At 39.3% G+C, this 26,100-nt stretch overlaps 1 long non-coding RNA gene across 1 annotated transcript; it reads left to right on the top strand.

Annotated features, from left to right (window-relative positions):
- The first annotated feature begins 756 nt into the window (after positions 1 to 756).
- Positions 757 to 15,119, top strand: LOC128026468 (uncharacterized). Its single transcript, XR_008186433.1, has 3 exons — positions 757 to 810; positions 948 to 1,064; positions 15,024 to 15,119. It is a non-coding gene; the product is annotated as an uncharacterized LOC128026468 (long non-coding RNA).
- Positions 15,120 to 26,100: the final 10,981 nt, after the last annotated feature.

Here is a 26,100-nt window from a genome sequence, read left to right as displayed (position 1 = left end):
CCACTGACAAGAACCAGGCAGACCCCAAATCCTCCAGTCTCTTAACCCTTGCGTCCCTGTACAGAAAAAGGCTGAACTCTGCTGACTTGGATCCTTCTTTTGATCTATTTACTCTTCAGTCATTCCTTGACTATTAGGTAAATCCATCCCTAATAGGACATGGTTAAACTGAAGAGGTGCGTGATCAGGTAGACTTGTGTTTGTTTGAGCAGGGTTGAGGCGTTCTCTACCACTGACCAAGTGGTTTGAGTCTGTTTTTTATGGTGGCATTGACCCTTCAGTGCATGAGAGTCTCTGTTTTGTGTTATCTGTGTTCCAGACACGAGGCCTTGAACTGGTCCTTTCTCCAGCCCCTCCACACCTCTGCAATCCTTTCGTAAAATTTCACTCTGCTCACTCAACCCAGAATGCTCTTTGGGACATGCTGGTTTGAGGATATATGAAATAAGCAATCGGTCTAAGGTTATGGAGTTCAAATAGTGTTTTAATGAGGTTGTGAACCTTATGCATAGCCTAAATGCAGAGTAAACATCAAAATTAAGAACAATGGAGGAAAAGAACTGAAAAGGTGTATGTATCTGAGTTAAAGATTAATTTTCTGGCAGATCGCAGACTTGTAAGTGCATTACCACCCAGCTCTCAAATGGACCATTAACACTCCTAATTGAGATTGTAGATAGAGTGTCAATGGTCTATTTGAGAGATTGGTGGCAGTAATGCACTTATAAGTCTGCGATCCACCATAAAGCAGAAGAAGAATGCCTCACTCGCTTGCTGCGGTGAACAGCTCGGACATTGTGTGAATCTGAGGTAAAAAAAAACTATTAATACTGTTCAGTTTCTTGCACAGACCAATCTTTTTATGTCTTTGTACGTCAATGTATCGCCACAAGACGCAGGGTTTAATTTGGATTTGTCTGTGCATGTTTTTTTTTTAACTCTCATAGTTTCTGTTACCATTGCCATGCATTGTACGGCTGAGAGACTGCAACGGCTAAAGATAAAAATCTAATTTTGTATTCTTCTGAAGAAACAAAGTCACCTACATCTTTGATGCCCTGTGGGTAAGCAGATAAACATCACATTTTCATTTTTGGGTGAACTATCCCTTTAAGAAATCATCTGATCATAGCGGTCTGGTTGTGTTTGCACCAGCTCTGCAATATCCAGCCAAATCCCATCACATTTATTACCCCACTACTTTTTACATTTCATTCGTAACATTCATTAAACCAAACATAATAGCACTAATATTTCCACTGCAGGGCCACAGGCCACATCATCTCAATTCATGCATAAGCCACAAAAACCAAACAAGATTAAACTAACACACATACTTTCTCACTAATTCAAATGCCCACAAAAATGGAGGACTAAAAATACATATCAAACCCTGCATTAAAAGTACAAACAAATGCTTTTGCAGAAGCCTGAACACCTTCCTCAGAGCATGAGAACAGGCGGAAAGAACATTCCTGGCATAAACATTAGTGAAAATAATTTAACAGAGGGGAAACTGGTGATAGTCCAAGGTTTTGGTCACCAAAGCAAAAGGCAGCAACAGTTGTGCACATTTACACACCTGTACTCAATACTCATGTGACTATTATCTAACGTGCTGAGCTCACAGCTTTGGTCTAAAGTGGGTCACTCTCAGGCCATCAGTTTCAACAGAAGTTCTCTTCTATTAGATGTTCTTAATCATAAACTTGCAACAACTTTGCTATCACGTCGATCTAAACAGCTGAGGGTGAAGATATATCATGAATTCACACTTGGTTGTCAACAGTTTTGACAGGAAGTACTGAAATAAACCTGTGTTGTGATACGGCAAACATTTGCATGTGAATTAGAGTAACAACAACTCCACCACGCTGCTGAATATTAAACAGCTGTTGATTTCTAAACATGGTTGACCAGAAGCTAATGTGCTCAGAGTTTGTCTCCGTAGAAGGTCATGCATTACAAAAAAAATAGACATAAAGAAAAAAAGAAATCCTTTGTTATACAGTAGCCTTGCCATCTACTGTCTACTTAGGTAGAGCCTTATAAAGGCTTTCTAACTGGACCACTATCTGTAGGCATTAACTAATGGGACTTAACTCACAATTGTTTTAAAAAGATTATCACATTAGTTAAAAACAACTTATGTTAAAAACAAAAGTACTCAAATTTTCAGAATACACAAATTAGGTACAAACATTTTTATTTCATTTTGTTATCGAAGGAATTTTAACTATTTTTAAATTACAATCTTTTTGACTCGTCGGCCATCTTGGACATGAGGCATATATAGGATGGGAACCGAGAACCGGTTCTTATTTAGAAAAGAACTTGGGGGCCGTAAGCAATTTCTACGTTTCCGTTCTGAAAACGGTTCTGGTGCGACACGTGACCAAGCGTTGTGAGCAGCCTTGCGCCGGTGTTCTGACGATTTGGTAGTTCCCGTAAAGGATGTCACAACCCAAATAACAGAAACACCGCCCTGCCTCTTTAATTACCGAGCACAATGATTTCAATGATGCACACTCCACAGACACGTCGCGAAGATCTGTATACTATGTTGAATTTTGACATTACAAACCTTTAAATTAAGTTGAGAGTAAGTAATAAACAGTATTGAGCGTTGAGTATTATGCATTTTTCCTTACCACAATTTTTTTATAATTATTTAACGATGGAATCGGAACCAGAACCGTTAGGCAGAACAGGAACATTTCTAACGATTCCCAACCCTAGGCGTGTAAACTGAAAAAAAAATAAAGAATAAAAAACATCCATACAGTCATAAATGCAAAAAAGAGGCCTACTAAAAGGCATACTTTGGCACTTTTTTGCCTTTCACTAAAGCAGTGGCCTTTTATCTTGGAATTTTAATTTGAATTTTTTTTGTTTTGACATTATTAGATTGTGTGGGCCTACTTTTTATGTTTGGATTTATCTTTGGGAATGTTCCTATAATGGCAGCTTACAAGATTTTGCAACAGAGCCTACATGTAATTTTAAAGCTTTACCTGAAAACTGATGAAATTGCAGAATGTATTCAACTCAATGTATTGAGTTTTTAAATGCTGTCAGTCATGTGTGCAGCATGCAAAGTCAGGAGCGGTGTTATCAGAAGCAGCAATGGGAGCAAGACTTTTCCACCCTTATTCTGATCCAAGACAAACACCATCCTGCTATTGTTTCTTTCATCTGAACAGATCTATTGCCCCCCAGCTGGAGGAACACAGTGTTCTGTGACACACACACGGGAGGAGAAAGGATTACTCCTGGCTCTGGGATCACAACCGTGACCTATCACTCACTGTGTGTGTGTGTGTGTGTGTGTGTGTGTGTGTGTGTGTGTGTGTGTGTGTGTGTGTGTGTGTGTGTGTGTGTAAAAGACAAGTCTATGTTTGGATGCCTCTACAGGTGCTTGTAGAACGTGTTCCAAAAATATTTTTCCTACTCTAAATCTAAACAATGAAAAAAAAGTGTGTGAACGGGAACAGCAACAGTAGCTGCACGTCTCAAGCATTACAAAGTGTTAGAAAAGAAAAAATGTGGAGGCTGTGGAAAAAAAGTCTATTACAGGAATGGACTGGCTGAGTTAACGGATAGAGAGACATGCAAAGCGAGTGGCCTGTGAGACTACAGGGCTAAGAAATAGTCAGATGAATCAAATCCAAAGATAACAACTTCAGTGCAGCTCATCTCTTGGTCAGCACTGCACTAAGGTAATCTACAGGTCTACACCTACCTGGTGATTAAGGGCATTAAAGGAGCTAATCCCAGAGAAGATGATGAACCATCCATAGGAGACGGGTAGAGACGACCCAAAACCAACAACAACAAGAACACACTGAATCACTGAAAGAGAAAGAAAGGGAAATACATTACATTGACTTCCATTTACTTTCCTAAAATACATGACTTATGTAACTAAAAACAAGTTAATTTCCGTAACTTATCTAATAATGTAACTAATGTGAACTACTAAATTAACACAACTTAAGTTACTAGCATAGCTAACACAAATAACAATGTTTTCAACGTCTTCCACTTACTAATGCAAGAAACTAACTGAACTGATCTAGCTTATCGTTCATACATGTGAGTTTGTAACTTCTCTAATTACTAAACTAGCATAGCTTCCTTCACTTACTAAGCTAACTTGGCTGTATGTGACTTCATGACGTATTTAACTAACTTATTTAACCTGTATAATGCAGTTAGCTAACATAGCTTCCTCTAAATACTAATGTAACTAACTGAACTAGCCTAGATGTGTTTTCATAACTTCTCTAAAACAATTTCCTGTACTCACTAACATATAACGAAATTAACTAACCTAACTAACGTATTCATATGCGACTATAACTTCTCTTATTTTACTAGCACAGCTTCCTCCACTTACTAATGTGAACTAGCCTACATACACTATTTGTGACTTCACATATTCTCGAATTGCTAAACTGCACTTACTAACATAATGTACCTTGCCTGTATATTATAACTGAGGCTTTCAGAATTAGTGACCAGCCAATCCAAACACATATAGCTACTAACAGTTTCAATGACAAGGAGTACATTCACATTGTCACCATTACTAACCCAATGGCCCTTCACCTCCTTTCTCTTTTACTATATTTCTGCAAGTTTCTTTCACAGTCCAGTAGAAACTCAAGACTTAAAGCCAGAACAAGCGCATGAAAAAAACACAAATGTAAATTACTCATATCTTTCTATTACTCTGAAAGGGCCAAAATCTGTTCTGTTCTCTACAGGCCGTGAGCTTTCCATGGCACAGCTGCCAGCTGTTGATACGCTTGTCATTATTACATCAAACATGGCCCAACTCCCCACCACCAAGGGGTCCCAGGAGCCCGTAGACCCCGGGCAAGAGTGCAGGAAATGCTATTTTGCTTATCAGAGCCCGGGTAATGCATTTAGAGTCTGATTTCAGTCAGGCACAGTGTGGGACAGCCAAGAACTTGAGATCATCTCCAAGCCCAGGGGGATTGAAGTGTTAATGCTCATGCGCGTTCAAGAAAAATCTGGAAGGGGAGTGCGAGAATGAACCAAAGAATTATGAAAAAAGTCAGAGGAATGGAAAAAGACATTAAAATGGGCAAACAAGTTCAGCAACGGTCAAGAGGTGATAAGACTGGAAGAGAATGTGAGATTAGCGAAGCGAGTGGAGTCTTGGCCCTGGTCTTTTCATCTCATTTCATCTCTGGTGCATGTCCAAACGAAACCTCTCGGCAATCATTTCCCATGTTAAACGTTTTAAATTGTTATAAATCCCTCAAGCTGAAGCAAATCGTTCATCACGATTTCATCCGTGCTCGTGAAATCTTCATATCGCAAACCAGTTTACAAATTGCGAGGAGGGCGATGAACCGTATTCCAGAGTTCCCACATGCTTTTTACAGCTTGATTTCCAGATAAAAGAAACATGGTGGATTGAACTTCAATAGGAAAAAAAATTCATTTCAAATGGCGACTCCACCCCCCTCCCCCCCAGACATCCCATGATGCTCCTTTTCTATTTGGTGGGTGGTGCAAGGAAGCTGATGACTTTTAAACCCCTTCACACTTCTCTCTACTGTTACTTATATGTGAAATAATTTATATGAGGTATAAATACAAGCTTTGCAGAGTCTGGCTTGGCAAGCGGGTCGCAAAGACTAGGCCGTGAGAAAGAGACCACTCTTAGCTAAAAGCAGAGAACGCCAGACTGAAAATGCATTAAAATAATTGGATACATATTAAGATGATATTGGCTCGAAGGCCTCTTGCACACTGTAAGTGCTATTTGGAAGAGCAGCGCATCAGTCTGTGGAGAAATGAAATGAGGGAGATCAGAGATGAGCATGTTCTCACAGTCGCTGAAGAGCGCGGTCTGGATCCAACATGGCTGAAGTCCCACTCATGGTTTACTTATCTGAGGAATCTCAGCTTGGAATCTGTCCATCAGTTTGGCCGAAAGGCTTAATAGGTCTAAAGAGGCTTGATGGGGCACTTAAATGATCTTAAGAAAGGGCCTCAGAGAAATTAAAGAAGGGTGAGAAGAAGAACTGGGTCCGTTTAGCGAACGCTGGGATCTTTAACAACATCCGACGCAAATCGCACACACATTGCGGCGTCCTGTAATGTTATAGGGGGCCTTTTGTTGGGAAATTCTCACCTGTTCACAGAGGCTGCAACTTCCTGTAGCTAACGGAGGAGGAAGGGGCAGAGGGCAGGAAAACGAGTGAAAAACTCTCACTCGGTCATCCTGTTTAGAGAAGGGAGAGTAATTAAGTTTACAGTATGTGCTGGATTGCAGACGAGATCAGATGAGAAATGACAAATCAATGACTTTAATCAACTGGGAACAAGTTTTTCCATTTGATTTAATAAGCGAGACTTTTATTTGAACAGTATTTTGCAGACAAGAGTGCTCATTCCTAGTTTATTCTGTTTAACAGCTCTGTCAAATAACTGAAGGGCAACGGCTATACTATGTGTTTCATATACAGTACTGTGTGCCTCCAGCAAATACACATTTAAATTATTATTATTTTGAATATCTGATCTGACAAACCTTGCAAACTTCACCAAATCCAGCTGTTAGACTAGCCTGGATGTTTTTTTTTTTAAACCACACAGCGCTATATACAATTGACTGTCACCTCATATTCACCGTGTATTTTAAGTAAAATGAGTGTCAGCTGTTCTATATTTGAGAAAATATGATGCCCAGTGCACACACAGTTACCAGATCACCAAGTGTATGATTTATTAATGTTTTTATTCATGTCTTAATAGTGATTTTATATGTGAAAAATGTTTAAAATGCATGTGTGCAGTTCAGTCGAAAGCTTGTCCTCTTGGACTTGCTGTTAATGCCGTTAAACTGAATGTAAGAAGCAAATTGTCTGCTTAAGCACCATATAAACAACAACAGTGAAATAAGGACGTGCAGTTTATCTTTCAATCAATGTTGTGTTCGCTACTATAGTAACAGCAGACTGAAATAAGATAAAGATATCATGCCATGCAGAGGTGTGTTATAAAATGTTATCAAGAATAATGCAATGCACCGATGAAGAAAATATGAGCCGGAAAAAGATGACAACGTTTTTCATAATTCAGTGAAGTTTAGGATTATTTGGAAATTATTTGATTGATCTGTCCATCTGTATGTCCTCCATGCGGAGCTGCAGACATTGCACCAACGTTTAACAATAAAGAAATACAAAAATATCTGAATATCTTTTAAACATCATCCTACCAAGACATATTACTGGGAGATATTGCGTTCTATAGATTTAATGCAAGTAGTCTGCTATGCAGTTATAAAGAACTCACTGATTTACATCACATGCGATATAAATATCAGCAGCTGCACCAAATGAGTTATTTTTGTTCAGCTAAAACTGAGGTGCTTTTTCCTTTGAATATGAGCTCCAGATTCTCACTATATCAAACTATATGAGCAATAAAAACCTGATGCATCAAATATGATACACAACAAAAACAAACATATTTAATACTCAAAAAAAAAAAAGTCTGATTTTTCTGACCTACTGCCTATGTCAGGATTTTCAGGGTAAACATTGCATTACAATGAAAAATATTTGTAATTATCATGTCGCATTAAAGTAGTGTGTCCTCTGCCATAGATGCATGCCATTCTGCCAAAAGAAGGCATTTCCTTTTGGAACCCCTTTGTGTCAGGAACGTTGCTGCCTACGTAGGCAGCTCACTAGATTTTGGAACAAAGCCTAAGTGACACAAGGAGAGACTGAGACCTTTAAAAGGTCTGGTTTGTTAACCACTTCCTAAAGTCTGTGCTCTTTACAGCTCTATAAAGCTCTCATTAGCTCAGCCTCTGATGGAGCGCTGCAGGGACACATGGCTCACCGGCCCTGTTTGTTTATTCCTTAGAAAGCAGCGCGGCTGGAATAAACCCTGGGAACCTCGCTCAAGACAAATGCGTATGTGTTAAGTGAGGGCAAGTCAGACAGTGAAAGTGTATGCGTGTGTCACACACGCATAAACGTATCTTTATTTAGCTAAGCCTCCGTCTTTAGGATAGGCCTTCCAATAAAACCTTTTTCATGTCTAACTGAAACAGCCCATACAGGGCTCACTTTAGCTCAAGAGCCAAGTTTTCAAACACACATGTTGTGACTCCAGCTATGAAAAACGCACACAAACACACCACATCCTGTTTCAACCGCTAATGCACACAGTCTGGTCTGAACTTAGGCCAGGGCGCTGTCATGGTAACAAGGAGGGTCAGCTTCATCTGCAGTCCGGCCACATGCTGCATGCTAGCAACACACACATACACAAATGAGCTCTGGCGTGGACAGATGTGGTTACAGTTAAGCTCAACACAACCCTGCATACCGTCAGTATGGATTAGTGTCTTCCTGAAAAAACACTTCCAAGATGTCCATAAATGTCGAGCTCAAACCGTCTTTAACCACTCCCATTTGTCATAACTTACATTCACAAATGAATGTAAAGTGATATATGTTAGCATATCATGTGTAATGCGCATGTGTGTGAAGCATAGGGCCATTGTAACCACAAACGCTGACCACACACACACACACACTACAGTATTTCTTCAGCTAATTTGTTTATGTAACGTAAAGCACATTCAGATCATGAAAACAGGAAACAAACTCCTTTTCTGACTGAGGTCACCCAATAAACGTCTGACGAACAAGCAAACGCTCTTTGTATTCTGATAAGACCAAGCAAACACAAATGAACAAAAGCATCATTTTTGCAGAGGAGAACAGCCAAAAAACAAAGGCAAAAGCTTAAAGTGTCTAAATGAAATGACCTAGTTGAGAAGATGGTATCAGATTCTAGCATCTTTGTTAGTCTTGTTTATAAACGTATAAACTGGTTTAAAGACTTTTGTCATGTTTTGTTTCAGTGTTTAACTAAGATGAGTATCATTTGTTTTCAAACTGTAATTTGACTCATTTGATCCAATCCAAATAGAGAGAGAGCGAGAGAGAAAAATAAAAACATGAATTAATTCAGATTGCATGAACGCTAAATAAAGGGATCGGGTTGATATTTGCGTTTATATGTTACAAGCTTCTGATCGGATTTGCTCTATGCGCATACTGCATGAATATGCAGAGTTTCCCGCTGCTGTCGCATATTGTTTTAAAATGCACACGTGACATTGTCATAAAAATTGTGCCCCTTCCCACTCCCAAAACTGTTGATGAGAGTCTTAAAAAAGGACTCTGGTGGAATGTTGTCCTGCTCCACTTCACATACGCTGATTGAAAGGGGAGTTTTATAATGAAGGGATACTTATTTATGACACTTTATTCACCAGGAAGAACAGCTCGTTCCACGCGTCATACGTCATTACGCTAGTTCTACATCACTGTGCATGTGCAGTAATTTCCAGTTTCGGTTTTCAATCCCATCAAGTGTTTACATGTCCTGTCAGTCGGATTACAAAAAGGAATAAACCACCCCTTACAATCGGACCAAAATTTTAGTCAGATCTGGCCAATTCAATCCGATTGACATGTTTACGTGTGACTTTTTATTCTGATTGTGCTTCTAGACCTATTACGATCTGATTAATAGGGTCCATTTAAAAGCAGTTTATAATAGTAAGTAGATCTTTTTTTTTTTTTTTATAGTAAGTTAAAACATGAAAACTAATGTAAAACATGTCTGAATAGCAAACTGATCCAAGAAACATAAACAAATCCCACTTACATTAATCAATCTGGAAGAGTACAGCTACTAAAACTCAACAAATGTGTGTTTGATAAACAAATAAAAGATATATTACTTTAGGTAAACAAATAAAAACACGAATAAAAATGTGGTGCATGATTTACATTTTAATTAGATACTTCAAAAGAAACACATGACATTTTTAACTCTATATTGAACTGACAGTAAAGACTTAATTTTATTGCTCTCAGTATCTCAGCGACCACTTAAGATTCAGCGTCTCTTTAGAAAATCCCAGTGTAATCTTGAAGTGAAATGCCACGGTCAGCTGACCTGGAACCACATGGGCTCTTTGAAGAGGGTTGTGTCATTACGGCCCCCTCAATTTTCCAATTAAGTCCAATCAGCGCACCGATTAATCATAACAAACCATGATCTCATGAGTGAGCCATTATTGTTCTTCAACGAGGTCAGTGCCACTCCTGTTTAGTCATTCCTCACTCCATCTGTGACCTCTCTGTGTTCAATCACAGAATGCATCTGGACATTCTTGCAACAGCTCATGCCTCACTGGTTCGGATGAGATTAGGGAGCTGATGCAGAGCAGTCTACACAGCAGGAGGGCCCACCCGGCCTGTCCTGCGGTGGCCAGGGGTCAGAGGTCACGGTCAACCCTGCTGCAATGGAGAGGGTGTGAAGAATTGTGTCGACGTTTGTGCGTGCTTGGACAAGATGTTGTTAGCATTCCCTCTACTACAGAAAAGATAAACGTGTTGAAGTGTGTTAACCCTCCGGGCGTCAGCCCCAATGCCTGTCAAGGGTTTGAGGCTATCAGCAAAAGTGAAGAGTTGAAACCGCCAACAAAAGAGTAAGTCTTTGGGTGGGTCGATAGAAGCAGAGCACAAACAAACAAAGGCCATCAGGGAGTTAGGAGGAACATCCAGAACATTTAAGGGGCTGGAAGGTGTACATGCACTGTAGGCCAACATGCAACAGAGATTAATGACTGGAATAGAAGACTGGAAGGAGAAAAAGCACAGGACTTCAGTGCCCCCTAGTGAACCAACCCATGACCGAGCAGGATCACACAGAGCTCGCCTCGAGATCTGCTCGCATCAAGAGAACTGTGGTAAGCCTTCCATCGAAACATTCTTATGGAATCCTCGCATCAAAAGTCTCAATATTTTATTACCAAGTATCAACTTGAGGTTGACAGCACAATTATCACTTCTCTACCTTTTCTCTCCAACCACCAAGCTCCATTCTGCAATGTTAAAGCCACTTTCCAATGGATAAAATCAAGCTCTGTATTAACATTGTGCCATATATCAAATTACATTAGTACAAAGGGTTTGCAATGGCATAAACTGAAGAACAGCGCTGGTAATGAGTCATAAACAATAGTATAAGTACACTCTAAGATTTCCAACTTCCATTCTGTCAGACAAACTTTATTATGAAGGTTGACGGATTGTAGAATAAGTTGCATGTTCTACACAAAAGCGTCTTTTACCCAATTAGTAAGAGCAACTTCAAATATTAAACAGCACTGATCACCTATAATCCCTTGCACTTAAATAATTTTTTGGTTAAAGCATGTGGACTTAAGGGCACATGCAAGTATTTGTTCGTCAAAATGGGCTCTGTTAAGTGTTTTAATATGTTTGGTTAAAAAAAAAAAAGTTGTGTTTCGTTTCATTATTAGGGTACACAGTTGTCACTTTGGTGAAGTTTCTTAAGATTTTTAAGAGTTTTATAAACTTATTTTGGTGCATACAGACAAACTCTGTATGACCTTTTGAGTTTGTACACAAGTTAAGCAAGGTCACCTTTAACTGTTTAGAGTTTAATGTGTTTAGGGTCTTCCAAAATAAGAGTGGTTTACATTAATAATATGCAATATTAACACTGAAGTCATTTAGAATAATATATATATAGCTTACTAAACTTGGATTCACAAGTAAATTATGATTACTTCTGATATTATGAAACTCTAAGTTGAGCTAAAGTAAAAAAAAATGAGTTAAAGTAAAAAAAAAAAGTAATGCAACTGGTTGCTATAAGTCTTCTCAAAGTGTTCTCTGCTGCATATTTTTTACAGTGTAGTTGGGAGTGGAACACAAAACAACTAAAGTCACACCTGTTCTTGGAATGCTCATCTTTTCCTTTCTTTTCCCCGGATATCCGTGTTATGAGAGCTGAACGGGAGATTTGAGGAGTTCCTCACATAGAAAGTGGACAGGATGGAGAAACTGATATCAGAGCAAACCTTTCCTCCATGCACATTGATCATTCCAGCTTTGACATACATTATTACATTAAAGAGGTCAACTTTATTTCAAAACTTAAAAACATGGCACTCGTGGCTACACCAAACCATCGGTATGCTGTGCACACAGACAGGCAATTAAAAGAATTACCGCAGACAAAAACATAAAAATGCTTTCTGTGAACAGCCATGAGTCAACCTCAGATAGTCTGATAATCTTGAATGCACGTGGACTGCTGTGGACCGAAGGCTATGGACACTTATGAACTGATAAACAAATTAAATTAACAACATATTAACTTTTTTTTTCAGCCAGATTTCCCCGTGCAGATTATTTATATATACAGTACAGACCAAAAGTTTGGACACACCTTCTCATTCAAAGAGGTTTTTTTATTTTCTTGACTATGAAAGTTGTAGAGTCACACTGAAGGCATCAAGGGCTATTTGACCAAGAAGGAGAGTGATGGGGTGCTGCACCAGATGACCTGGCCTCCACAGTCACCGGACCTGAACCCAGTCGAGATGGTTTAGGGGTGAGCTAGACCGCAGACAGAAGGCAAAAGGGCCAACAAGTGCTAAGCATCTCTCAGGGAACTCCTTCAAGACTATTGGAAGACCATTTCAGGTGACTACCTCTTAAAGCTCATCAAGAGAAAGCCAAGAGTGTGCAAAGCTGTAATCAAAGCAAAAGGTGGCTACTTTGAAGAACCTACAATATGACATATTTTCAGTTGTTTCACACTTTTTTGTTATGTATATAATTCCATATATAATTCCACATGTGTTAATTCATAGTTTTGATGCCTTCAGTGTGAATCTACAATTTTCATAGTCATGAAATTAAAGAAAACTCTTTGAATGAGAAGGTGTGTCCAAACTTTTGGTCTGTACTGTATGTGTGTGTGTGTGTGTGTGTGTGTGTGTTTGTGTGTATACAGTATATTTAACATGTTATATTGGACATATATAGTTTTTTTTTTTTTTTGACTAGATTAACTTCCTTCTTTCATGTTTCACAGAAGAAAGGAAGTCATACAGGTTTGGAACAACTTGAGGGCGAGTACTGTGGAAAGAATTTCAATTTTTGGGTGGACAATTCCTAAACGTACCTCAGGGGGGAAAATGTAATTAAAATAATATGACCTCTTTAACATGAGTAGTGAGTCAGAACACATGATGATGGCCCTCGAGACAATTACGATGCAGAAATTGGTCTTGCAGCTCCAGGGTGTTCAAGAGACACAAAGCTCACGTCATGCAGGATTTGCAGGGTCTGATGTTTTGTTCCAGGAACAGTAAAAGGCCTTCAAATCACAATCTTATGTGGCTAAAGTAATGCTGGACACACCAAACTTAATGTTCTAAGTGTTACTGGCTCAACTTTGATCACATTCTTATGTCAGCTTAAGAAACAGCCCTCACAGACTACACGAAATCTGTGTGTGTGTTCTCTGTGTCTGCCTGACTGCTGCATTCTGGGATGGATTAGGCTTACTGTACTCTATAGTAAAGCCTGCTGGCTTGAGCGCTGCTTTAACAAGGGAAACCGGCAATGAAAGCAGATCTTTCGACATCATGAGAGTAAGGAACGAGTTGGGGGGCGGGACTCAGAAGGAATGAACTGATAAGAGAATGAAGTGAGGAGGGATGTATGAAAGAGGTAAAGGCAGACAGACAGGTATGAGGGAGGAGAGCACAGGAATGTGACCTGGAGTTGTCGCCATCGTGACCTGTAGGAGCTGTGTCGCCCATGTGGAGGTGATCAAAGCGAGCGATCGAGGGCAATCGGCCAGGACCACCGCACAGCTGGGAGTGTGTGTGTGTGTCCGCCTGTACGGCTCTTGTTGTCCCCCTTGTTCTCATTCACTTTAATTATTAACCTGTCAGGGCCTCAGTAACAGCTATGGCCTGACAGGGTGGTGTACGTGAGGTGAGCAAATGAGCGCGAGAAAGACTGGAGAGAGAATTATATACTTTAAGTACCTCTTTTACAAAATAAAAAGTGAAATGTGTTTAGTCTGAGCAATGCATGTACATTTATGTACATTTGGATGCTTCAAGGCAAACACACAAATGTTTAAATCTCATGACATTAGATACAAATGATCAAATCAAGTGGTATCTGAAAACACACACACACACACACACACACACACATATACATATATATATATGTGCACTTTCATATTTTATTTATTTTTTTTATTTTTTGCGGACTGATTGAACAATGAGTCAAAAGATTATAAGCTAATAATACATATGTATTCATTCATCACACTGAATATGGAAAGTATAGTCAAGTGCATTTAATTTAGTGATACTGTATTCAGCACAGTGTGCTTTGATGTATACTGCATGCATACAGCAAACATACTGCTGCATTTAATAAATCACATCCACCGAAATCAGATTTAAACCTTTAATGTTGCATAATTCCTACCATTTCCCCACAGTGTGAGAACTGAATTTAATTGAAATATTTTTTAATAATTTAAAAGTTAGATCCATTGAAATTGAATGCATCTTTTAAAAAATCTTACTGACAACCTTGATAGTGTCTATTATAGGTTACATTAAAATGAATTGTCAACATCTAATAAAAAAAGCATTTGTGCATTTGAAAAGTGCCAATTTAATTGTCCAAATATGTCACAGTACTTTATATTTGGTGTTGTTAATGAGCAGATTTAGTGAAGAATGACAGGAAGTGGTATGTTATGTCAGCTGGTAGATGACAGTACTTTGAGATACATATGTTTTCAGTCAACCACCACACCCATACAATTCTGTTATCCAAGGAACTTACACAAACACGGTTTATAAATAAGAAAGAGGATACACTCACGGCCCACACAGGAGAACCCAGGACAGCAGCACTCATGTCCTCCCACAGACGTGTGTCTCGTTACAAAGAGCTCAGGATGCTCAGACCTGTACATGCAGAAAAACAAAGACCCATTAAACAGGCCTGATTCTACTCCTGTTTTTCTCTTAGAAATGAAGTCTCTGTGTGTGTGTGTGTGTGTGTGTGCGTGTCATCTGTCATCTTCAGGAGACCACAGCTGGATGATCTGGGCTTAGAGGACAGCAGGGCCTACAAAAAGACACCGTTATCACAGCGATCACTTTCATGGAAGATTAACAGGCAAGTTCCCACACATTTGACGTGGTTTGGAACGACATGAGGGTGAGTAAATGATGACAGAAGTTTCATTTTTAGGTGAACTGTCCTTTACGCTGTATTTCAGACAGGACATTCCCTTCAGACGGGGACAGTGAATGACAGCATGACTGCTGAGGAAAAATGACTCAGGGTGTGGAACCGAATATGGCCTCTGTTCTTTTGTCCTCGTGCCAAAGGGTGTGAACTCATCGCATAAGACCACCTCATCCGGGACATACCACAGGAATGTGCGCTCATGCCAGGTGTTGAGTCTCCCCATCTCTCTCAGTGTCTTATTCTTCCCTAAAACCCTCTCATTGTCTTGCGTTGATACAAAGCTCATTGTTCCTTGACTTCAGTCTTCAGCTATTCTGAACTCTCGGAGGACTGTCCACAAGGGAAGATCTCCATCATAAAAACTATACGGAATCGATTACCGATCCCCAGATGTTCAAATAACATTAATGAAATGAAATTGTGGGGCACATAACTGCATCTTTGGATTACATCACAGTGAGTTGTTGCCCTGCATCGTATTTGTCAACTGTATGAAATGCATTATATGCACAGAACGGGTGCATTAACTGTGTTAAAATATTTTAATAGTGTTAATTTTCCAAAACTTATTACATTAATAAGTTAAACTGACAGCCCCAAAATTTATACAAGAAAGGGCTATTGTTTCTTTAAGAGTAAAGCATTCGTTTTGGAGGTGGTGGGGGGGGGGGGGTCTAGTGGTCTGTGCCATACATCAAGGAGGCCTAAGGTATCAACCTGTATATACACAGTTTAGAGGAGGGCTCACTGGATTTCACACACACACACACACACACATTAGACCTTGTTTTGGAATTCCGAAGACTGTTGGTATCCAAGTTTGTGTGGTTCCCAGTGTCTCTCAGACATTTTTCTCTGTTTTCTCTGATGTTTTATTACCCACAGTTTTCAAAGCAATCTAAAAATCAAATCACATCCAAATATGATCTCGAAGCACAGACCATAAAATTTATTGAATCTGCACACTCATTCATGTGGAAAATGTCAGACTTGGGCCAAGTTATACTACAGTGGAAAAGTTTTGAAGATAAATTTTAGTTTTTAGAAACGGTTTTTGAGGAACAATCATACAGAGGCAGACTCTGTTGTCAGTCATGGTTTCCAAAAACAATATTGGGCACAAATGTTTGACAAGAATAAGAAATGTTTCTTAAGCAGCAAATCAGCATATTACAATGTTTTCTGAAGGATCGTATGACTCTGAAGACTGGAGCAATAGGCCATTTTGCACCTCAGGAGTCATTGCGTAGTACAAGAACTAATTGTGGAACTACCAACTTTTTGGTGTTTTCGCACCACAGGAACTAGGTGCAATCTTATTACTGGACTGCCTTTTTCAAGAACCAAATTAACCCCTACTCCGGAGCATCGTCTAACCAACACAACTGGTACTATCTGTAACCTAAGTAGACAATGATTGGCCAGACGCGTCTGAAAACGGCCTCACCTGCCATGATTTAAAACCCTGTGTAACATACTGTAAACATTGTGTACACTTATTTTGCAAGTATGATGAACAGCGATAAATATATGGATGCTGAAATGCAGAAACTTGTAGCAAATTTAGCACTGGCAGTTGTCGTTGGAGATTCTTAATCCTCCTTTCCGTTCTTTCAATCACTTTACGTATACATTGACATTCTATGTCCATTATTGTGAAACCTACAAAAAACACAGCTCCGATCAAAGCGTCCTCCATCCTCCTGCTGTTAACATTGTTCTTCTTTGTTAACGTTGTTGAACGCTGCGCACAAATGACGTCGCTGTCGACTGGTTTACGCCACGTCCTAGAACACACTGTCGGTCCGAATGCACCCTTTTAATGTTACTGGGAAATAATTCACGCAAAATTGTCCCAGTATTTTAGTACTGTACATTTAGTTTTGGAACTAAAGCGAAGCAAAAGTCCCTATTGATGCTGAGAACTCAGCTTTGATCACAGTAATAAATTACATTTGAAAATATATTAAAAATAAAAAAAAGTTATTTGAAACAGAAAAAAAATATTCCACAATATTCAAATAAATGCAACCTTGGCTAGCAAAACAAAGTCATAAGAGAACCCAAACCTTTTAACTGTAGCAAGCGCTACAGGAAAATTATTTTTCAGCAGCAAAGCTGTGATTAAGAAAATAAATCTCAGTAAAGCCCCTTTCACACTGCACGTCGGACCCGCAATATTTCCGGAACATTGCCGGGTCACCTTCTGTGTGAAAGCAACCACGTCCCGGAATTGATTACCGAATTGAATCCGGGTCGGGGACCTAGCAACATTGGGGGGTTCGACCCGGGACGAGAGCTGTGTGAACAAAAGCCAGATCTAATTCCGTGTCGAAGTGATGACGCGTGTTATCGCGCGACTCTTTTACCAGCTGTTTTGAAGGAAGATCAACATTCGCGACGAAAACATATGTGCAAACTGTAATGAAGCAGAGATCAGTTTGTTTGCTTCAGTGAAAGTATAACGTGCCTAGCGTTGTCGACTCGTACATTACATGTCACGCGCTGATGTCACGTGTCGTCACGGGATCTTCAAGGGTTGTGTGTGAAAGCATGCACATATCCCAGGTAATCACTGGAAGTGTGAAAGTGCCAAATCTAGCGACCAGGGACCAACTGCAGGAACACTTTACCCCTGTATTTGCCGGAATGGCAGTGTGAAAGGGGCTTAAGCCACACAGTTTGAGGGATAATTCATGTCCGGAGCACAAAGTTCGTAGTGCTGTTTGTTCGTAACAAACAATATGGGATGAGTTGCACAACAACGATTTATTATTTATGTTAAAGGTTTGTTCAAAATCCTATTCCCAAACTATGAGCTATAATAATAGAGATGCATGCCTAAGCAAGCACTGTAATTAAACTGCAAACCTCGGTTGAATACACACACACACACACACACAAACACACAGCAGAAGCTGCCCAAGCGTGTGCAGGACACCCAAAAAAATCGCTCTCGTTATGAAAAGTACCGTTATACCAGACGTGCTGGACCAAACAATCTAAACCACACAGAGCACCCAGGATCACACACACCTCTCACTCAGTAATACACTTTTAAAAACACAAAGGGAAGCCTTCAAAAGGCAGCCGTCGAACGCCCTGCAATCAACACCTCGTAATGGGCTTAGTGGTTGTCGGTGGAGCAGTGTAATCACACAGCAATGCTATTCCTCCAGAAGCACTTCTGAGACTCCATACAGACACTGCTAATGCAGGCCACTTCCTCGGCACTTGTTTGTAAATGTTACCATCTCAGGATTGAGCATTTGTTTGCGTGCATGTTTTTTTGGCTGTTTTGCACATGTTATAGATAGGGAGGGAGGCCAGAAAAATGACAGTAAATTATAGGGAAAAGAAACAAACCAGATCACTCACTTGAGCACAACAACATGAAAGCTAGTCAGCATTACACACTAAAAACCATGTGTACAAACAGGTCTGGTTTCATTAGAATATGTAACACCCCTTTTCTTTCATTCTCAGTTTAACTTTTTTACTTTAATCTCTGCCCAAACAAATTTCTCATTACATGAGCGAGTTTGGCCAACTAACTCGTGCAGTGCTTGTATAAAGTCGCATGAATGTAAATGACGAAACAATAAGATGTTGACATTTAAACAACAAAGATTTATTATACAGTTGCAAGTCTTAAAGTAAAATAGTATCATCTGTTATTGTATATACTGTATTTATCAGTCCTAACAGACTACAAATTCTATGATCAGTGCTATTTTAGTATTTTTTTAAATAGCTTTAATTTGTATATTAAAAAAGGTTTTAACAGTTGTACGTTGATATATATATATTTAAATATATATTTACTGTACTTCAGCTGCAAAAAAAAAAAAGTTTATAGATTCTTACATCAAAATACATTTAAATGAAATGCAAAATGACATGAGATGACTTGTTTTCTGATCAAAATGAATAGAGTTGCCAATTGTCAATGGGCTCAAAAAAAAAAAAAAAAAAAGTTTCCATACCTCTTTGGCAGATATTTATAGTTTCAAGCATAATCTTGCTTAATTTTAATTACCGTAGTTTTTTAAGACTTTATTTTACATCTGAGTATCTAGATTTAATGATGCATATTTGTATTAGAAAAGAAAAATACAGAGGAAGATGTTTGTTTTTTTATGCATGCAACATTTAATGAACTAATTTAGTTAAGTATTATGTGTTTTTAATGTAATTTTCATTTAATTTTAACTTTTAGTTCACTATTTAAAAAAAAATATATATATATATATATATATATATATATATATATATATATATTAATTAGTTTTGAGTTTTTATAATTGCACGGGATATTGACTGTTTTCATAATTCAAAAGAGTTTCATGAAAAGAAGGTGCAGAGAGGCAAAGTAAAAGTAGAAAAGGGAAGCAGAAGGCAGGAATGAACGCTCCATCAGTAACTCCACAGCAGCAGAAGCCATCTGATGTCCCATTCATGTCACTCTCGTGGCAGCGAGCAAGTCAATTTCCTTAACTTCTGCACAGAGACCACATTCCAAAATCTCACATTCCCAGATGTTAATGGTTTTTAAACTTCCTGATCATTTGGAGCTTGTCCTCAGCACCTGAGAGGCAGCAGGAATGAGGAGGAAGAGGAGGAGGGCTGGACTCGCTCAGGTATGAAACCTTACTGCCAAACACAACATCATGGTCTCTTGTGGAGCAGTCCTCATGACTCCCTCATCTATAAAGATGCACACTTGTTCTGACTGAGGCCTTTGGGTTAAAACCTATTTTACTAGAGTTGATGAGTCTGCATGTGTGTTTTAATCATTAATATACAGCTGCTGGGTTAGGTCGAGCGATCTGATTGGGTAAGATCTCTCACCTGCAGAGCATCTCAGTGAGACGAAAAAAAAAAAAAACACACAGAGGCCAGTTCAAACGCCCTCCTGTGACGAGACTGTTAGCTGCCCACACTTCCACCTGACAGAAAGACAGACAGAAATTAACATACTGTGCTTATATTTTTTCATCATACACATACAGTGGGAACAGAAAATAATCACCCCCCTTAAAAAAATACATTTTGTTGCTTTGCGGTCTGAAATGAAGCTGTATTTAAATGATAACATCCAAGTGAAAGATACAACACCAACAATCAATAAACACAAGTCTAATACTGTTGTTTGCTGGCTGTTTTGATTCCATTAGCTTAAACTTGCACTGGATTAGGACATTCTGTTTTAAAAGGTATTGAGAAAAAATAATAATACAAACAAATACCACAGATTGCCATTTATTAGCTATGAAAAACTGGATGCAGAATGGAACAACATAGCAGGTTGAAAATTATTCTGATGTAAACAAATCAGTAATTCTGGTTGGTCACACCTTGCATATCTGTTCTGGACAAACCAGGCTTTTTTTTTTTTTTTTATCTTGAATGAAGATAATTGTCCATTATCCCACTTATTACACAGCTAAAAATGTGTTTGTTATTCAATTTGGTGGTTATCTGGGAATAACATACCGCTGGATGACGTGACTGACCAATCAGAATCAAGTATTCCACAGAGCTGTGTAATAACTAACATTAACTAATGGAACCTTATTGTAAAGGGTTACCAGTTGACCTTAAAAAAAACGATAACACCGTTTCAAAACAAGCAGCTTTCTGTTGGTTAACTATGGAAGCATATGGTTAGCATTATTCAATTTAGGATGTAATATGCAAAATGACAATGCAATATGTAAAATGGCAATGCATTTCTGTATTTACATTTACATTTTCCAATACATTTGTGCAACGTTTGGTGCAAAATGAAAATGAAAATTAAATTACATAAGTTTCATTTGCCATTTCATACACCAGTTTTAATATGTAAAATGAATACTAATTTTAACGCTTTATAAGTTGCAAAAATAAAATTAAAATGTATTACAGAAATGATTAGATATGTCTAACACGTTTGTGGCGAGTGGGGCGGGGCCGAGAGGCGTGGGAACGAGGAGTGAGGCCAGGTGTAGTGATTGAAGATGAGCTGCACCTGCGCCCCACCGCCAGTATCGAGTCCCACGTAGGAGATGGAAGGATATAAAACTGGAGCGACGACCGTGAAGGACGAGAGAGGACCAGGCCTGGGACATTATTTTATGTGTTTGCTTTTATTTGTGCGCGTCAGTCGCCGTGAGGGGCTGACGCGCTGTTTTGTTTATTTTTCAATTATTAAAATTATGTTTTGATTGTGCGCCGGTTCCCGCCTCCTTCTTCCCGATGTATATGGAGTTTTAATGTATTACGACGTTCAAGCAAAAACTGTGGCAAAATGATCATTTAAATGCAATTTTTCTTAAATGCATTAACACTCACAGTCAAGACACTTACGATTGCATTTTCATTCAATGTCCCGCAATGAATGTAGCAAAATTCAAAGTGCACATTGAAAATGCATTCCGAGCCGATCACATCTCCGCCCCCTCCCGCCCTGTCAATCACTGCGTGAACAAGGCGGGGCTTACAGAAGGTCAGAGACTCAAATCTCAAGAAGAGGATTCAAGTGAGAGAACATGGACAAGACAGTTGGTCCGTGAACGTTTCATAGACAGTAAAAGAAATGGACACAGCGACCCCATTGGAACTCAACTGAGACAATTGAAGCCCATTTTTAGCGTTTTTTAGCACTTCCGTTTCTGACGCGCAGACTCAAATGAAGCTTGACGACGTCAGCAACCTGTCTGACAGATGTTAATTTTCTAGTGGCTGTGCGTGCAAACTGCCATCGTTAATCTTGCAGAGACGGCGAGCTTGAGCGGCAAGCTCTTTGTCGTGAGTGAACAGGAGTAAGTATTCTGATTAATTATTTTGTATAGTATTTTAAAATGTAACGCCAGTATGCCCTATTAAATAAATTGCCTGCGAGCTTCTCCTCCTGTCTGTACGGTAATGCGACAGAGAGTCGAGTGGTTGTGACGCAATCGTAGCCTATTTTTTCCAAAAACTGTTTCTACGGGGCCATAATGTAACATAGAAGGTAACGGAGCCCTTTATACATTGTCGTGTATCTTTAGAAATAAATAATGGACAAACGGAGTCTTTAAACGCCTCAGATGTAAAGTTATTCGCTGTCAAAGTGACGCCAAAATGAATGGGAGTCAATGGGAATGCTAACGCAAGTGAAGTTCTGCTACAAGATGGCAGCACCCTGCCGACTTCAACTTCCGGTCGAGTTCCTTGCCGCCTGGTACCTTCAGCTCGGTCTTGTCATTCTTTCAGGCAGAATAAGAGTCAGTGTAAGTGAAGCACTGTAATGTCTGAAACCACCGCTCACTGTTAATTAGCATAATATTTGAATCAGATATAGCTGGGCACATAATTTGTGCTGTCGAGACCTGCAAATTATTTCTAGGTTGTATTATTGTATGAATATTGTCCCACTGATAAATACAGTGCAAATAGTTCTCTCTCTTTGGATAAAAGTTAAGTGGAAGTAAAAATCAATAATAGACTGAACAGTTCCATGTCTGTAAGATTTACCACTCTCATCTTTTAAGTCATAAGGCACTAGGTATGTGTGTGTCTGACATTAATAAATAATTGTAAAAATTAATATAGTTAAATTTCTAAATAAAAATAGAAAAATTAGCTCTATGCTGCTCAGTGCTCCTGTAGCCTACCTCAGAGCGCCCTCTTGCGGCTGTAGACGGTAATGTTTTCTCTTGGTCCTGAATAATGCGACTTATAGTCCAGTGCGACTTATATATGTTTTTTTCCTCGTCATGGCGTATTTTTGGACTGATGCAACTTATACCGAAAAATACAGTTAACATTATTATTATTATTTATTATGAGAGTAATTGACACAGACTAGAACTTTAATGTTTCACCCAATTCAGCTCAGATCTTCAGACTCGTCCGACTCGTGTTGCTTGTATAACTGGCCAGACTTACCTTCCCAAAAAATCCTATTTAATTTTATTTCATAAATTTAACTATATTTCCACTTCACTGTTATCCAAGGAGACAGAACTATTTACACTGTATTTGTCAGTGGGACAATATTCGTACAATACTACAACCTAGAAATAATTTGCAGGTCTAGACAGCACGAATTATGTGCCCAGCAACATCTGATTCAAATATTATGCTAATTAACAGTGAGCGGTGGTTTCAGACATTACAGTGCTTCACTCGCACTGACTCTTATTCTGCCTGAAAGAATGACAAAACCGAGCTGAAGGTGAAGCGATTCGACCAATCAGATGAAAGCAGCGTTTCAGCTCCGAATGAAATATTGAAGCCATAAACCGAAATGATCAAAACGTACACGGGCCAACTGTCTTGTCCATGTTCTCTTACTTGAGTCTCTGACCTTCTGTAAGCCCCGCCTTGTTCACGCAGTGATTGACAGGGCGGGAGGGGGCGGAGATGTGATCGGCTCGGAATGCATTTTCAATGTGCACTTTGAATTTTGCTACATTCATTGCGGGACATTGAATGAAAATGCAATCGTAAGTGTCTTGACTGTGAGTGTTAATGCATTTAAGAAAAATAGCATTTAAATGATCATTTTGCCACAGTTTTTGCTTGAACGTGTTAGCCATATCTAATCATTTCTGTAATACATTTTAATTTAAATTTTGCAACTTATAAAGCGTTAAAATTAGTATTCATTTTACATATTAAAACTGGTGTATGAAATGGCAAATGAAACTTATGTAATTTAATTTTCATTTTCATTTTGCACCAAACGTTGCACAAATGTATAGGAAAATGTAAATGTAAATACAGAAATGCATTGCCATTTTACATATTGCATTGTCATTTTGCATATTACATCCTAAATTGAATAATGCTAACCATATGCTTCCATTAACACGGTGCACCTGCTGTGAAATATGAACAGGGGGAAATATGCGTCACTCTCATGTGACATTTCCAATCATGTGGATTCCTTTTGAAATCCCTGGACTTTGCCGCCCATGAACATTTGCAAATCAAAAGTATTCTTTCACAATCACGATCAACTCTCTCACAGTTTAAGCTAATGCAGTCGACGTGTAAACAGAGTGAGGAGCTTCAACAGTACTTAAAGCTTAGGAGCGCCCTGGATTATCCAAATGACTTACAACTCTCTCAACTTGGTCCAAAGGGGACGGAGAGACCCCCAGCTTAACCAAAGCCATGGGCAAGCCAGACAGACCCAACTCTCTTAGCTCCAGATTAGCCCGTCTATCCAAACCAAAGATCTTGACACAAATGAGTACGACCTTAATTTCCCTCCAGCGTTCTTTCTCAAAGGCGACTTCAAGATTTGATTGTAAAGAGCTTTTGATATTCAAATGACCAGAGAATGACTCCAACACCACAATGATGGTGAAGAACCCTAGGATCCCCTACAGAGAAGCCGTTCACTCCTAACCCAATCGAGATGTGACTGTCTGCAATTGTCAAGGCTCCTCCGCAGTCCGAAAACATGTGCCACGTTTCCACAGCGACGGAGGACACAACAGGACGCAGGACAAACACGTCTGGGAAACAGATCCATCCCTGTCATAAACACACGCTCGGCCCGAACCCTCCGAAGAAATGCGGTCTGGAAAAAGATGTAGAACGAGGCCTAAACACATGCCATGTGGACCCCGGCAGCATCATTAGATCATCCTTTATATAAGATGGTAACCACACCAGTGACATCACTGAATAACTGCACTCCATCTGTTAAAGCGCTGAGGTCGTTCTGCAGGACAGAGCCGTGAAAATAACAATTGCATGGACACAGAAACATGCTCGACCGAGGCCCCTGGCCGACCAACTCCAGTTCCCATTCAGAAACCGTCGCACAGATATCAAATAACCGTTCTGAGGATTTATTACTTCACTTTTCTGTCCGTGCAAGAGATGTTGCAAGGTCTGCACACTCCCTCGCTAATTTCTGGATTTGGATACTACAGGGATCTATCGCGGAAAATAAAGTGGGAACATTTGATCAAGCTGTCTGGTTTTGGCCAAGTTATGCTCGTAGCTTAAGAGATCAAAAACTAATTTAAGAGTTTAAACCTTCTGCCTCTTAAACTGCTGTGTAAAATCTGCTCTCCACAGGACGTGCTGCAAAAGAAGCTCAGATTCACTCATAAAATCATATCAGGTCAGCCGTAAAATCGATCGCCATAAAAGCAGTCCATACAATGTGTGCAATATATTCTTCTCAAGTCTTACATTAGTTTTGGGTGAGAAACTTATTGAAATTTAACCCGCTGCTCAATAAAAATCTCAGCCTCTGCTATAGCTCTCAAATCTTTTTTATACTTTTGCATTTTCATTTCATCAGTTAGACGATCGTGTGATAATCTAAATTATAAAAAAAAAAAAACTATTAGCTATAAAGTAACTTATTCTCCACAGAAAAATAGTACAGTAGGTTTCGGGACAAGGCCCATCTGAGAGAGGGCATTTTCACTTTACACCTCAAGCTAGTTAACATACACAGATACGGTTACAAACACATGCTCACATTGTACTCAAAGCGCTTTAAAGTCTTTAAAGTCACCCGAGAGGTTTTGAGCATATACCAGGATGTAGGAAACGTTCGTGTTTACGTATCGTATTGGCACACGGCACCCAGACGCTGCCAGAGTCTCGGGGATATAAAGCTGGTGAATGAGTTCAGTGTGAAGTGGTTCAGCTCTTCAGGGAGAAAGGAAGCCATTTGAAAAGAATGCAGGAGAGGAAAGGTAGTCGGACCGTTAAACAGCAGGCCGCTCTGAAATGAAAGCGCTATGCTAAGAGGGCACATGCTAATTGAAGACGGGCACAGTAGGAGACTACATATACATTCATATGGTTTAAACTACTGCCGACGGAAAACAACTGCCCTGCTGAAGGCACACTTCTGATGCAAAGACTGTCCTGAACCACATGGAGCAAAATCAGAGTACCGTTTTAA

Source organism: Carassius gibelio, chromosome A13 (assembly GCF_023724105.1).
Source record: "Carassius gibelio isolate Cgi1373 ecotype wild population from Czech Republic chromosome A13, carGib1.2-hapl.c, whole genome shotgun sequence".
NCBI classification, from domain to species: domain Eukaryota; kingdom Metazoa; phylum Chordata; class Actinopteri; order Cypriniformes; family Cyprinidae; genus Carassius; species Carassius gibelio.
The sequence above is the reverse complement of the archived record's forward strand: the minus strand, read 5'-3'. Positions and strand labels throughout refer to the sequence as shown.